We start from the raw sequence: 15,338 nt of genomic DNA, 5'->3' as shown, positions 1-15,338 counted from the left end.
GGAAGACTTATTTAAAGTATTCCCAAGCCACCCTGTTTTGTAATCTGTCCTCAAATTCTCCTGAGTATCAGCCTATCATTTCCAATATCCATTTGGATAAAAAAATCAAGACACTTGTCTGCTCCCAGATTTTCAACACTTCTCCTTTTCCCTGGGGCTTCTTAAAGATGAACAATAATGAGCCCATGGTCCTATTTCCAAGTATCTTTTGTTCTAGGGATAACCTTTCAAGGAGAGCATTGAGAGAAAGGGTTGGGGGTGAGGGGGGCAGGCAAAAGAAATGATCATGAGAAGCTAGTGGGGGCTCACTGTGAGGGGACCATGTCTAACTCAGGTGGACTCAGGGTGAGCCATAAACTGAGTACCAGAAGGAGGGGCCAGACCCCATATCCAGCAGACACCAAAACCAGCCTGAACCCACCTGGCTGTCCTCTGCCCCAGTCCTATAACACAGCACATTTCTTGATCGTGGGGAGCCCAAACTAGCTCTCCTCTTTTGGTCCACCTGTTGAGTGCCTTTGTGGTGGGCAAAACTCCTCCATTTTCCTGGGGAGGTTTAGAAACCCACAATGCCTTCCTCATCCTGCAGGCTCAGGGCACTTAGTACCGCTAGTTTGATAGCTACATGTAACACCCTTCTTGTCTCCCCATCAAAGTAACTCTGACTCTCACCTTATCCTGTGGGGAGGCCCCGGACATTGCAGAGCACACCCCAAGATGGTAAATGTCATCCTCACCCTGTCTTGCCAGGAACTCGTCTTCCAGGTGACATTTACAGAGCTAACTCGGGCCCCGAGAGCCCACAAGCAGATAAGAACACCAGATGGAACCCCAAAGAGAAGTGTCAACGTTCTCTCTTCTGCCTCTCTTGAAAATGGCCTGAGCCTCTTACGATGGAGCGTTGGTTGCCACGGCAACAGGAGGAGGCGCCATCATACATCTCAGAAGATCCACTTGAGAATAAACTTTGCTCTTTTAAACTGGACCAGGCAGCTCACCCATTCCCACCAGGATGTGCAAACAAGATTGTCTTTGGCTCATGACACTGCCTGCCACTCAGCCCGAGTTCCAGCGGAATTCTGTCACTGGTAACATGTCCAGAAGGGGACGGTGGGGGACGCAGTTTTCTCTTTATCCCTAAAGCAGCCCCTGGAGAAACCGGGGTGGCCCCAGAGGTCACGGTTCCAGTTGTGACTCTGTGATCGGTACATTGGGTACTGCTGAGCACTCATGTACCCTACCATGCTTGTTGGATTTTTTAGTTGAAACACACATAATATAAAACTAACCACTTTAGGCGCGTGGGTGGCTCAGTCGTTGAGCGTCTGCCTTCAGCTCAGGTCATGATCCCAGGGTCCTGGGATCGAACCCTACATCGGGCTCCCTGCTCTGCGGGAAGCCTGCTTCTCCCTCTCCCACTCCCCCTGCTTGTGTTCCTGCTCTCGATATCTCTCTCTGTGTCAAATAAATAATAAATAAAATCTTAAAAAAAAAAACTAACCACTTTATTTTCTTGTCTTGTAAATATTTTTTTCATTTTTTTTCACCATGATAAGTGTACGCTTTAGTTCCCACCCCCTATTTTCCTCATCCTTGCACCCCACCCCTCTGGTAACCAGCAGTTTGTCTTCTATAGCTAAGAGTCTGTTTCTTGGCTTCTCTCTCTCTCTCTCTCTCACACACACACACACACACTTTTTTCCCTTGCTTGTTTTGTTTCTTAAATTCCACTTATGAGTGAGATCATATGGTATTTGTCTTTCTCTGACTTATTTCACTTAGCGTTATATACTCTAGCTCTATCCCTGTTGTTGCAAATGGCAAGATCTCATTCTTTTGGATGGCTGAATAATATTCCATTGTATTTATATACCAGATCTTCTTTATCCATTCATCAGTAGATGGACATGGGCTTTTTCCATAGTTGGGCTATTGTAAATAATGCTGGTAGTAACAAAGGAGTGCATGTATCCCCTTGAATTAGAGTTTTTGTATTTGGGGGGTAAATACCCAGTAGTGTGATTCCTGGATCATAGGGTAGTTCTAGTTTTAATTTTTTGAGGAACCTCCATGTTGTTTTCCATAGACGCTGCCCCAGTTTGCATTCCCACCAACAGTGCACCAGTGTTCCTTTTTCTCCACATCCTGGCCAACATCTGTTGTATCCTGTGTTTCTGGTTTCAGCCATCCTGACAGGTGTGAAGTGATATATCTTATTGTGGTTTTGATTTGCGCTTCCCTGATCATGAGGGATGGTGAGCACGTTTTCATGCGTCTGTTGGCTATCTGGATGTCTTCTTTGGAGAAATGTCTGTTCATGCCTTCTGCCCATTTTAATTGGATTATTTGTTTTTTGGGTATTGAGCTGTATCAGTTCTTTATGTATTTTGGAGACTAACCCTTTATTGCATACATCATTTATAAGTATCTTCTCCCACTCAGTAAGTTGCCTTTTAGTTGTATTGATTGTTTCCTTCACTGTGCAGAAGCTTACAACATTCACAGTGTGCACCCACCACCGCTGTCTAGTTCCAAAACACATTCATCACCCTAAAATATCCCCCACCCATTAAGCAGTTACTCCCCGTCATCCCCTTCCCCCAGCTGCTGGCAACCACTAATCTGCTTTCTGTCTTTATGGATTTACCTATTCTGGTAACTTTCTATAAATGGAGTCATACAGTATTTATCTTTGGGTTCCAGGCTATTCCACCCAGCATAATGCTTTTGTTGTTTATCCATGCTGTAGTATGTGCTAGTGTATTCCATTCCTTTTTGTGGCTGAATACTATTCCATCACATGACTGTAATACAATTTGCTTACCCATTCATCTGGATTTGCGTGGTTTCCATCTTTTGGGGGCTGTGAATCGTGCCGCTGTGACCATGAGTGTACAAGGATTTGTTGGAGACTCTCTTGCCAATTTTTTGGGAAATACACCTCTCTGTACCTCATTCCTTTTTATACTGTCCCAAAGCATGTGGTCAGGGGATTCTAGAGTTAGTGACAAGGTGGGCTTCTTTACCTTGTTACCTAAACTAGTCACACAGACCCCACCACCACCAGCACCAACACTGGCGTCACCTCTCTGCTTGGCCACACCTGTCACGCCTGCTGAGGAAGGGCTGTGGGAAAAGATTCAGTCTGCCCTCAAACCATGTTATTGACCAAGACTGTGTGCATCCATCACGACATTAGGGGAGCTCCTCTCTGACAGTTGTTCCCTGAGCAAGCAGCTCCCTGTCCCACCCAGATAGAAAATTCCATTTCGACTCATCAAAGCAGCCATCCCCACCCAGGGCGAGGGTATGGCTCCCTGAATTCAGGGGGAGGCATTTCACAGCAGAGGAGAGTTGCATTTGGTAGGTCCCAGAAAGAATGTGCCTTTCAACAATTCCCCACAGCCACCACATTCTCCTGCCCCCTGGAATCACCTTCAGATGCAATGAACTGGACCCCTTGCCCACTTTCTTGACACTGTTCCAAGTGCTTTATCCACATTCCCGCCTAACACCCTCTGAAGGAGTGTTGATATCATCTGATAAAGAAAGTGAGGCTCAGAGAGGGGAAGTGACTTACCCAAGGTCAGCCAGCTAGAAGGTGGTGAAGCTGAGATTGACACCCAGCACAGTCTGATTCCAAAATCTGCACTCAGAATCTTTAAAAACCCATCTGCATTCACGCTCACCCCATCTTTCCCCTGGGAAGGATGTGCCTTCCCCACAGCCAGCTGAACAATGACCCTGCCACCTTGCTGGGGTCCCTCTGGAGTCCGTTCACCTGCCCTGGCATGCACAGCAGTGGTTAATCTCTGGCTCAGTCCCAGAGGGACATCACTGGTTCAGGATCATTGCCATGGAAGACTAGAGTTCAGTGTTCTTCGGGGTCTTACCTCTGTCCTAGCTCCATTGGCTGCCTTAATATATCCCCCATGGATAAGGCGTAGACATATGTATTAGCCTGGACTATCCCAGACCCTGAGACAGGGATTCAAGTGCAAGTAGCTTATCTGGGAGATGATCCAAGAAGCATTAGTTAGGGACAGTGAAGAGAAGAAAGCCAGAATAGGTGCATTACAGAGTGTCTTAGTCTGTTGTGACTGCCATAAAGAAATACCATAGATTAGGTGGTTTGCAAACGAGATTTCCTCCTCTCACTGTTCTGGAGGCTGGAAGTCCAACGTCAAGGTGCAGTCAGGGTTGCTTTCTCCTGAGGCCTCTCTCTTTGGCCTCTCTCCATGGCTGTCTTCCTGCTGCATCCTCACATGGTCTTTCCCCTGTGCACGTGAACCCCATCTCTTCCTCTTCTTATAAGGACTTCAGTCTTATCGGATTAAGACCCCACTCTTATGACCACATTCAATCTTTTTTTTTTTTTAAAGATTTTATTTATTTATTTGAGAGAGAGAGAATGAGAGAGAGAGAACACCTGAGAGGGGATAGGGTCAGAGGACGAAGCAGACTCCCTGCCGAGCAGGAAGCCCGATGCGGGACTCGATCCAGGGACTCCAGGATCATGACCTGAGCCGAAGGCAGTCGCTTAACCAACTGAGCCACCCAGGCGCCCGTGACCACATTCAATCTTAACAACCCCCATAAAAGACCCATCTCCAAATACAGTCACCTTGGGGATTAGGGCTTCAATATATGAATTTGGGTGGGGGGAGGGACACAAGTCAGTCCATAACAATGAGCTAGCTGTTGTGGGCAACTAGGACTCCATCCTGCTGAGGTCCTCTGGGAGACTGAGTGGGACACACCTGAGCCATCCCACTTGAGGTTAAGGACGCCGGGGTAGCTAACTACCAACTCTTACCTGTCATGGTTAAAGGACGCTCCTTGTGCATCAACCCCTCTCTACCTCCAAGCTGCCCTCGAAGTAGACCAACCATGTGCCCTTGGCCAGAGAAATCATCAGGGAGTCACCAGGGCCTGAAGTACAAAGCCGCCAGCATGCCTGGGCATGGTAGGTATCGAGGGGACATCCACCATTCCCCCATCACCAACCCACGGCACAATCCCACCTAGCAGAGCCCACACTGGGCCCAACAAACCTCCCCGGTCTGAGAAGCTTCCACCCACTATGTGCCAACCTGGCCTAGTCTGGGGCAGAGATAAGCCACTTTGCAAGTAGAAGTCAGTACGACCAATCCCATAATGAAAGAAGGTTGAGGAGCTAATGGGAATAAATGGGAGTGACCCACCTACCCTTTGAGATCAAGAAAAGGTTAAGCAAGTGCCAGACGCTGTACCAGGTACTGATAACTGAAAAATCACAGAGTAAGTGCATCACAAGAATAACTCTATCAATCACTATTATTTTCAGGATCTTTTCAGTTTCGAGTAGCAGAATCGAGTCCACAGCTATACTGGTTTCAGGCACAGCTGGATCCAGGTGTCCAAACAATACCACCAGGCATCTGTCTTTCCCCAGCTGTCTACAGAAGCAACGAAGAGCCCACCAGGGACTGCCAGACCCCCTTGTCAACTCACTCTTTGCCTTGTTTGCTTTCTCTGCCTTCCTGTCAGCCAAGACATGGACACCCATCCGGCAGACCTGAGTTTGAATCTCACTTCCGCCTCTTACTCACCATGTGACTTTGAGCAAGGAACTTCACCCCTCTGGGCCTCAGTAAATTCCGTAAAATGGGAATCACATCACCTCTTTCGGAGGGCTTTTGGGAGAATTCAGTGACCTGAGTGTGGAAAACACATGGCTCAGTAAATCCTGGCTCTCTCTTTCTCTCTCTGTTGGAAGGGCTGCTAGAGACTCTCCATCGCCTGGAGCTTCCAACTCCTGGGAGGTCATTCGAAGGGGGCCTTCAGAACTCCACAGACCCCAACACTGTCTGCAGAGCAGATAGCTAGTAAGTCCTGTCCGCAGATGTCCTTGGCCTTTTCCCCGTGTGCGAACATGCTGTTGAATTGACTAAACACAGGCCAGCATCGATCCCACCCCACATTCATGGTTGCTTCCTTTATCATCCTCAGGACCTGAGTGTATCCTTGACTTTGTGGAGTCCACGAGCTATTTTCCTTTCAGAAGGAGTCTGATGGGACTGGCAAAGTTTGGGGCCCATGGGTCTCCCCCAACCTCTTCATACACAGTGCCCAGAGCAAGGAAACAAGGAGGCCTTGCCCAAGGTCAAGGGAGACTTCCCTGCTTCTGCACCCCTTGTTCTGTGTCTGGCTGCCTCTGCCTCTGCCTGGGGGCCTCTCCTTTGTCTCCAGCAAGTGTGTGCCCTGTGGGCATGCCCCGTGTGCGCTGCATCCTGGTCCTGCGTCCCCACTGCTTCTTTGTCTTGGCTTTTGTGTCCAGACAACAGAGAAGGGGGGCAGAGTGTGTGTTGCTGTCATCCATCCCGTCTCGTTATCCATCTGCAAACAGACCCCCTCCAGACGCCCCGCACCTGCTCCCCAGCCCTCCCAGCCAGCAGGTGCTCCCCCTCCCTCCACCCAGCAGGTGCTCCCCCTCCCTCCACCCAGCAGGTGCTGCAGCCAGCCAGCCCCTCCCGGCTGCTGCCAGAGAAAGGCACAGACCTCATCCAGCACCACGGCCACCTCCCCCATCCTCCCCGCCCTCCCCACCCTCCCACCTCATTTCTTTCCCTTTATGGGCAGATCCCGGCAGAGCCAGACAAGCCCTGCGGAAGACTTTACACGGACCCCCGACACCTGAGAGGAGCCATACCCTCTGACCCCCAGATCTGAGGCACCCCCGGCCCCATCAGTGTGTCCTCTTGAACATTCCGCCAAGTCATCCTCCTCCACCCAATGCCACGACCGTCTCTGCCTTCATCATCCCTCCTGGGATGTCCAGCCTCCACTGCAGCCCCCTCCCATCTACTCCCCTCACCCCAGCCAGCAGCCTCTTGAACTGCAGAGCTGGCCTCATCACTCCCCCGTCCACAGCCGGTGACACCCCACAGGTCGCAGGAGGCAAAGCAAGATCTCTACCTTTACCTGCAAGGCCCTTCCTGGGCTGGTCCCCCGCTGACGCTCCGAGTTCACCCCTCACCAAGCTCCTGCTTGCCGGCACACCTCCCAGCCCAGCCCTGCCTGGCCTCGTCGTCTCTGCGAAACTTTCTCCGACCTCCCGGTGAAAGTCAAGGCCATTAGTTACACACACTCCCTAACCGACACATGCCCCTCTCCTTCGGGGCTGATTTCAGTTTGGGATTATATCGATTCGTTTGCTTGTCTGTTGTACACACGCACATTCCATAACCGGTCTGTGCGATTCCTCTCGGGAGAAAATTGCTCCGTGTTGTCACCATGGTATCACCAGGGGCTTGGCATAGGGTCTGACCCACGGGACACCCTCAGTGTATGTGTGTCCGAAAAAGAACTAAACCTTATGGGGGCGCCGGGGTGGCTCAGTCGTTGGGCGTCCGCCTTCGGCTCAGGTCATGATCCCAGGGTCCCGGGATCGAGCCCCACATCGGGTTCCCTGCTCCGCGGGAAGCCTGCTTCTCCCTCTCCCACTCCCCCTGCTTGTGTTCCTGCTCTCGCTGTCTCTCTCTCTGTGTCAAATAAATAAATAAAATCTTAAAAAAAAAAAAAAAGAACTAAACCTTAAAACCCTGCAGTTCTTTTTTTTTTTTTTTTTAAGATTTTATTTATTTATTTGACAGAGAGAGATAGTAAGAGCAGGGACGCAAGCAGGGGGAGTGGGAGAGGGAGAAGCAGGCTTCCAGTGGAGCAGGGAGCCCGATGTGGGGCTCGATCCCGGGACCCTGGGATCATGACCTGAGCCGAAGGCGGACGCCCAACGACTGAGCCGCCCAAGGGCCCCAAAACCCTGCAGTTCTGACTAACCATTTCACAGATGGGCAAACAGAGACCCAGGCAGGAAAAGTGACTTACCCGAGGGCTCTATTCCAGTGTGGCCAAGCTGATGGTGTAATCATGGTGTCCCCACGGTCCCCAGCTCCTTCTGCCTTCCAAAGGTCACCTTCTCCTTCATAAGCCAATCAAACACTTCGAGCGCACACCCTGAAGCGCTTGCAGAAATGCACCCCCACCCTTTCAGGGACTCGTCCACCTTTTGTGAGCAGTAATGGTGTCTACCTCTTGCTCCAAACACCTGCACCTGTCACCTTGAGCGCCTCTATATTTCCTCCCCATTCCTGTAACTTGTGGTCCTCTCCCCAGACACGGATGCAGTCCTAACCCCACCCTGCTTGCTTCCCGTGACAGAAGCCACACAAAAGTATTGGGGAAGAAAGACACTAAGGAAGTTCAGAGCAAATACTAACACTTACAGCGCCTTTACTGTGTTGCCCGTTCTGGCCTAATGTTATAAAAGCAAAAGTTAGGGGACGCCTGGGTGGCTGAGTCCAACTCTTGTTTTTGACTCAGGTTGTGATCTCGGGGTCCTGGGATGGAGCCCCACATCAGGCTCCTCACTCAACGGGGAGTCTCCTTAAGGATTCTCTCCCTCCCTCTACCTCTGCTCCTCCCCCCATTCCCTCTCTCTTATATAAATAGATAGAATTTTTAAGAAAAAAATTAACAATAAAATAAAAGCAATAGTTATAATAGCCCGATGGTGCCACATATTGATATCATTGCCATTTTACAGAAAGGAAAACTGAGGCTAAAGAAGCACAGCTAGAGGGTATCTGAACCAAGAGTCAGTCCCAACAATCGACATCCAGATCCTGGCTTCATAAAGCCCCCTCCCCACCCTGGTCCCATTACACCTTCCCAGGTTCTCACGGTCCCTCCCCCCTCTGACCAGCAGCGCCAATACGATCCTCCCTGCCTCCCGTGGCTCCTGTCTATTCCAGACTCTCCCACCCCCGCGTGGCCATGCCGCAGCCAGTCTGCAGAACAGTACATTCTTTATTTATGAGATGCATCTGGGCTCTCTGCAAATCAACTGGGAATGTCGCGGTGCCTGCAGACAGGAGGTGGGAGATTCTGGAGGCCAAAAGTCCTCCAGAAGGCAGGCAGGACCTGGACCCCTAGGCACCAGGCTCTAGCCAGGGAACCCAGGTGGCCTACAGAGCACAGTGGGACTGGGGACAAAGTGATCTGTACTTGGGATCCCTTATGCATCCTGGTCTGCCACAGGCAAGCAGCAGAGAGCCCTGCGGGATGGAGAGGTGGGAATAAGGTAGGTTCTTATATTAACTGATCTCCTCAAACCCACACAAAACCCTCCAAGACAGGGATACCTGTGTCCACTTTACAGGGGACGAAACTGAGGCTTGAAAAAAGTAAGCAAGCTCTTTCTGAAAGTATAACTTTGCTTTGTGCCCCTTCCTCCCAAAAAGAGGGAGTTAAGGTGGTTTATAAAACTCAGCATAGCCAGGGCGCCTGGGTGGTTCAGTCAGTTAAGCGACTGCCTTCGGCTCAGGTCATGATCCCAGGGTCCTGGGATCGAGTCCCGCATCGGGCTCCCTGCTCTGCGGGGAGCCTGCTTCTCCCTCTCCCACTCCCCCTGCTTGTGTTCCCTCTCTCGCTGTGTCTCTTTCTGTCAAATAAATAAATGAAATCTTTAAAAAAAAAAAAAAAAAACTCAGCATAGCCAGAAAACTAAATGTAAAATAAGATAGAAAAATGAGACCCAGAGAAAGGAATATGGAAATCGAGGGTTAAGTTCCTCTTCCAAATGCCTGTCACACGGTTCTATCTAGTTGCTAATAATCCAGTGGACTGTCGGTTGGTTCCGAGCACCCTGGCAGCCTAGGCAAAAAGAGAATGCAATTAGTTTTGTGAGTGTCCAAGGTCTACAAGGAGAAAAGAAACTAGAGGCATAGCGACATGGCCGTGGCTGATATTGAAAACAGAAAAGGAATATCAGGACCCCTAATCTAATATCAGATCCTTAATTTCCCTCTATTTCCACTGTCCCCCGCCTAGCAACAGTCTTCGGCCGGAGACTGGGAGGGTGTGCTTCTCACACACTACCACCAGGTGGCAGTGCGGCGCAGGTCTCCGGAGGAGAGTCCTCCAGATGGAAGACCGGGTGTGCGCCCCAGCAGCCTGGCCCGCGGGTGGGGCCTGAGACCCCAGCCGGTGGGGGCTGAGCTTTTGGTTGAATCTCGACGAAGAAATCAGTGTCATGCAAGACAGAACCAGGCTGCACTGCTTCTCCACAGGGGGACATAAGGAAGGGCCCTGGACATTGAGTCAGGAGTCCCGAGGTGGAATCCCAGCTCTGCTTGTGATTCTCTGCACCAGTTTGAGCACATCAACTTGCCTTTCCTGGCCTCCGTCTTCTCATCTGAGCAAGGGGGTGGATCATGCTAGGGGGAGAGGAGCTTGAGACCGGGATCAAGAAAGAAGGTGGTCACTAAAGCCTGCAATAGGGCCAGAGGGTTGAGGGGCCCTGAACTTGTGAGCTACAACAAGGGAGAAAAAAAAGGAACCACCTTCCCGGAGAGAAAACCCACCAAGGCTGGGGTGAGCAGGGGATGTGGTGAGGTCCTCTGTTTCCTCAGGTGGGTTTGGAGAAGTAAAAGAGTTCAGGACCTTTCCAAGTAAGTGTAAATGACAGAAAGCCACCCTAGAATGACTTAAGCCAAAAAGAAAAAGAAAAGGCAGGGGGAGAGTGTAATTTAGTCCCTGTGAAAAAAGGCACAGGGGACGTCTGTGTCATAGGATGGTGAGACTCATTCTCGCCCTTTCTGAGCCCTGCTTTCCTCTATGCTGCTTTTGTTCTTAGTCTGGCTTTGGCGGCAAGTTCCAAGTCTCCATCCCAGAACTTAACAAGCCCAGCACCAAGGGAGCTTCTCTTTCCAGACGGTTCCCACCAAAGTTCCAGAGCTGGCTCTCATTGACTCAAATTGGGTCATGTGCCCCTCCCCCAGTCACAGTGACTATTATTGGCCAGGCCAGGGTCGTGTTCTGGCCTCCAGGATCCAAGGGGACCAACCCCATTCAGTGCCGAAAGGAGACAGAATGATTCTCTAAACTCAAAGCTCCTCCTAGAAGCTGCTGAAAGTCCCCAGAGGGTGAAAAAGGCAGACTGCCATCTCTGGGAGGAAGCTGTCGTGACCCACAGGCCGGCCTCCCTTAGCTCTGTAGTCAGAAGATTCAGGCGCTCGCAATAGGGAAAGGAAGGGCCTCCCAAGGAAAAGAAGGGCCCCCCCCACCTCGTGATATTTCCCCTCCATTAATCCTGTAATTAAGGCCCCTGTAAACAGAGGCCCCAGGAAGTAGGGACAGGCGGGTACACCATCCCAGGGAGCAGGAGCGGGCTCAGGACTCCACCCCAGGCCAGGTGGGGGAGGTCGGGTGGGGGGTCGGCCCGCACCAGTGGCTGGAGCTCTGCCCTGATAGATGTGTGAGGGCCTGGCTCTGTGCCCAGCAAGCTCAGTAGATGCTTTTCTTTTTCCTTTCCACAAAGGGCTGGGGCAGGGGCTGGGTCACTGTCATGGCACTGCTCTGGTCCTTGTTGGGGATGAATAGGTGTGCAGGGAAAAGCATGTCCATCTCTCCCCCCTCCTCTCCCTTCTTCCCTCCTTCACGCCCTCCTCCCTCAAACTCACCCAACATGAGTGAAATCTTCAGCTTGTCACCCTCTTGCATTCTAGGTCGTTTCTTTCCTCTCCAGTCGACAGTTTCCACTGTTGTGTGGTCACAGCGTCTTCACTCCCGGGGGAGTGACTCGGTGAGACCATAGGGAAAGGAGCCTGTGGACAAGAGAAGGAACTAGACAGATGGGGCCGTGGAGACAGAGAGGGCATGAGTGAAGGATAAAAAGAGCCTCCCCTGCAAGAGCACCCCCCCCCCCCGGAAGGTCACTTTGGCTGACAAACTTGGAATCCAGGAATCAGACCCAAATGTTTGCAACTCCAAATGCGTGGTCGCCCTCGGTGCCACGCCCGCTCCCGGGAGCAGTAACGTGGATAGTGCTTGCTGTGTGGTCCTGGACCAGTCCCCTCCCCTCTCGGGGCCCACAGGACATGGGTTTGGGATCCGCAGTTCTGGATCCTGGGGTCAGTCCTGCTGGCTGGGTGCAGTGTTCTGGATGATGGGCGTTCTGTGCCTACCGCTGCTTCTGGCCAAATCGCATCAATAATTCAAGTTCCCTTGCCTTCATAACCTGGGAAAATTGGTCTCCTGGCAAGATAGGAAAAATAATTTCATGCTCTCTTTCCTCCCCTCCTAAGATCACCCCTGACAAATTGTCTCATTATTGCCTGTCACTCCAGCTGCCATCGCACATCTGGGGTACCATTTTTTATGGTTACCAGCCTCCCCCTTGGCTTTGACTCTGGTTCTTAACAGGACTGCCATCAAATTCTAATGAGCCTCCCCCATTCGTTCACTCATTCAGCAAATATTGCCTGCTCTGTCCCCCAGGAATCCAAGACTATGATAGATTAGATAGATTAGATTAGAAGCTCCCCAGTTATTCATACTAAAATGTGAGGGGCTACTTTCTCAACTCTATTAAGAGAGGACAGGAGCCTAGGAACTTACTCTTTACCTAAAGCTATTAGTGCCCATTAACTCTTTAATCTTCCCCCAAACCTTACACAGTCCACAGCGAGCTCAGTCCTCTTACAGGCTGGATGACTTCAGGCAAGTTGCTTGACCTCTTTGAGCCTAGGACTCTCAAGATTCTGATGAGTTTTAAAGGAATAAGAATGATGTCAAGGAGTTACTGTGACATTTAAATTACATGACATGAGAAAGGAACCAACATCACATGTACCATCAATATTATCATCATTATCATAAGGAAGGTATACCCAAGGTAAAGGGACTGGAGATAGAGACTGGGGGTGTCAAAGCAAAAGGACAGAGAGGTAGAATAATGCCAACAATTTCCACCAACCGTTACTGAGAGCTTACGTCGTACGTGTTCTGGGGATAGGCATATATAATACGCCATTTAACTTTTCAAAAGGAAAGAAGCGGGTCTTGTGTGTCCCCAGTTAGCAGAGGAGGAAACTGAGATCACAACCTGGTAAGCCCAGGATGAAATACTGGGGCTGTGATGGCTGCTTCCCCAGAGGGTGGTGCCTGCCCAGAGGTCAGACAGACAGAGGTCAGAGTCAGACAGCGCTCACTTCTTCCATAGTCCATTTCCTAAAGCCCTGCTGAACAGCAGGACCCAAACATGGAAACTAATTCATACTAGGTTGTGATTGGCTATCACGGCTAACTTTAGCATGTCCCACCTGTGTTCCTCAGGTCACCTGTCATGCAAGATGGGTCCACCACAAAAAATAATAATAATAATAATAGTAAGAGTTCTGTGGTCAAATTAGTTTGAGAAACTCTGAATACTCCATTCTCCCATCCAGGGAATCACAATACACAATAAACTATGGCAGGTTTCTAGAAGACCTGCAGAGTCAACACCAACAATGCCCAAACCTTTTGGACGTAATTTTTTTTTCAAGGAACAATGTAACAACATCTGCAAAACAGTCTTTGATAAATCTTAACTGAAGAACCATGGAGCTATGGGCGGTAACATTTGTGTCCCCTAACTAGAATTAAAATTCTTCAAAAGAAGGGATTTTTGTCTGTTTCATTCCCTGTTAGATCCTCAAAACTTATAACAGAGTTTGGTATATTGTAGACATTTGGTACATGTTTGTTGAGTGAATGAATGAATGAATTGGGTTTAGTTGGAGAATATCAGCAAGTCTGTGTTCTAATCCAGGCTTTGCCTAACACACTGGATGTCCTTAGGCAAGTCCTTATCCCTCCTGGGGTTTCCATTTCCCTGCAAAGCTAAAGAAAGGATGAGACTCCATTATACATTCTTACTGGGGGCAACAGCGCCCCCAGGAGGTGAAAATTGGTTCTCGGGGAGGAAAAAAATAAACCTTAATTCTTTTTCTGTAAAGCACAGATACACATAGAGGCCATACACAGATACACATTGTATTAAAATTGTAATATAATTTTAGGGGCGCCTGGGTGGCTCAGTCGTTAAGCGTCTGCCTTCGGCTCAGGTCATGATCCCAGGGTCCTGAGATGGAGCCCCACATTGGGCTCCCTGCTCAACAGGAAGCCTGCTTCTCCCTCTCCCACTCCCTTCTGCTTGTGTTCCTGCTCTCACTATCTCTCTGTTAAATAAATAAATAAAATATTTTTTAAAAATTGTAATATAATTTTGTATTAAATCATAATATAAAATTGTATTAAAATTTCATGGGGGGGTGACCATCAGGAAAAGAATGTCTAAAAAGACTTCTGGAGCAGGGAGGACAATAATTAAGAAAAGGCTGTGAAACACTAGATTTGATCTAGAAGGTTCCTTCCAAGTCTGACAGCCTATGAACCTTTGACTCTAGGTGAGGGGGGCTTGGTGGAAAATGTCTGAGGGAACAGCAAGAACCAAAAACCTCAGCATGGGGGGAATAAACCTGGTATTGTGGACTGACATGCTTCCCCCACCCCAAATTCACATGTTGAAGTCCCAACCCCCAGTACCTCAGAAGTAACCAAATTGGGGGAAAAGGTCTTTACAGAGGTGATTAGGTTAGGCCATCGTGGTGGGGCCCTAACCCAGTAGGACTGGGTCCTTCCGGGAAAAGAAAGGGCCACCAGGGGTGCGCGGGTGTGCAGAGGACTGGTCACGTGAGGACAGAGAGGAGGCAGCCATCTGCAAGCCAAGGAGAGAGGCCCCACCAGAAACCAACTCTGATGGCACCTTGATCTTGGACTTCAGCCTCCAGAAGACATCCCTATCTGTTGCTTAAGCCCCCCAGTCTGTGGTGTTTTGTTTCGGCAAAGAGCAGGCAAATGTCCTTGGCACGTTCAGAGAAGACTCACCAGAGGGACCTGAGGTCAGAGAGGACACGGAAGAGTCAGGTGATGGCCAGCCTTGAAGAAAACTACAAAAGTGTTGCTGTGTTTTGTATTGTATTTTTCTTGGGAGTGGGATGGGTAAGCGTGGGAGGGTTTTGAGCGAGGGGGTGACAAGATCCGCCTTCCATTTTTACAGGACCAACCACTCTGGCTACCCGGGGAAGAGAACAGGTTGCTTGTGGGCAAAGGTGAGAGCTATGCGGATGGTGATAAGCGACTGGATTCTGGTACCTTTTGAAAGTACAGCCCCGCGGGCTTTGCCGATGGATCGGGATTACGGAGTGAGAGAGAAAGAGAAATGTTATGGGTTCTTCCTTGGCTTTGGCCTGAATAGCTGGAAAAGTGTAGCTTCTGTGTTGAGGGGTTCGGTTTGAGACATGCATTAGACATCCACATGGAGGTGTCCCGGAGGCTGCTAGACGTTCAGGGATCAAGTTCAGAGAAGACGTGGTGGTAGAGATAAGCACCAAGGAGAGTCTGTCTCTCCCCCACTCCTCTCCTGTCCTCTGCCCCTACCCTCCCAGCCTGACAGCCCGCATGCTTCCCCCGGT

Source organism: Phoca vitulina, unplaced genomic scaffold (genome assembly GCF_004348235.1).
Source record: "Phoca vitulina isolate PV1807 unplaced genomic scaffold, GSC_HSeal_1.0 scaffold82, whole genome shotgun sequence".
Taxonomy (NCBI): Eukaryota; Metazoa; Chordata; class Mammalia; order Carnivora; family Phocidae; genus Phoca; species Phoca vitulina.
The sequence above is the reverse complement of the archived record's forward strand: the minus strand, read 5'-3'. Positions refer to the sequence as shown.